Below are 678 nucleotides of genomic sequence, written 5' to 3'. Positions count from 1 at the left end.
ATCCAAACCGATTAAATCAAAGCCAAAAGTCACTTACGATGGTCGGAATTTCTTCTGCTGTGGATACAAACGCATTTCGTTGTTCAAGTAGCTTGATTGGACAATTCCCCACGACGTAGATTCCTGGTTGCACGTCATCGTCGACATCACCCAAGGCCGGTTTTGGACATCTTGCTGCGTTGTGACCCTCAGCTTTTCTACAAAGGCTGCATTTGTACTTGGCTCTTTTTTTCTTTTCTGCAGAACGGATCTCCTCGTTGAAAAAGTCGCGCATGCTGGCCGCAACATTTTCGCTTTCTATTTTGTGAGGGGGGCTGGTTGTTTGTATCTGCTTAGACCTGGGTCCTCTGGGTTCTCCGCGAGAAGGAATCCGTTTCTCACGCCTGGCGACATCGCGTTGCTTGTGGGAGCTAGATTGCCGGCTTGATTGCAGAGTGGAGGAGGTCGTACGTTGGTGTTGAGAAGCAGTGCCGGCACAAAAGGCATACTGATGGAAACGTTTGCAAAGGCTTGTACGAAGTGACAGTGAAGGCTGGATGGAAAAACTTGTATGCACCAGCGTTAGAAGATGGACAACCATTTCGACTGTATAGTGCTGCAACAAGATGCCTGCATGGGAGCTGGATATGGTGTCGATCTGCGCAGCGAGTACACGAACCCGATTCCAAGTCGACAGTG

Source organism: Phytophthora parasitica (genome assembly GCF_000247585.1).
Source record: "Phytophthora parasitica INRA-310 unplaced genomic scaffold supercont2.358, whole genome shotgun sequence".
In the NCBI taxonomy this organism is placed as follows: Eukaryota; Oomycota; class Peronosporomycetes; order Peronosporales; family Peronosporaceae; genus Phytophthora; species Phytophthora nicotianae.
The sequence above is the reverse complement of the archived record's forward strand: the minus strand, read 5'-3'. Positions refer to the sequence as shown.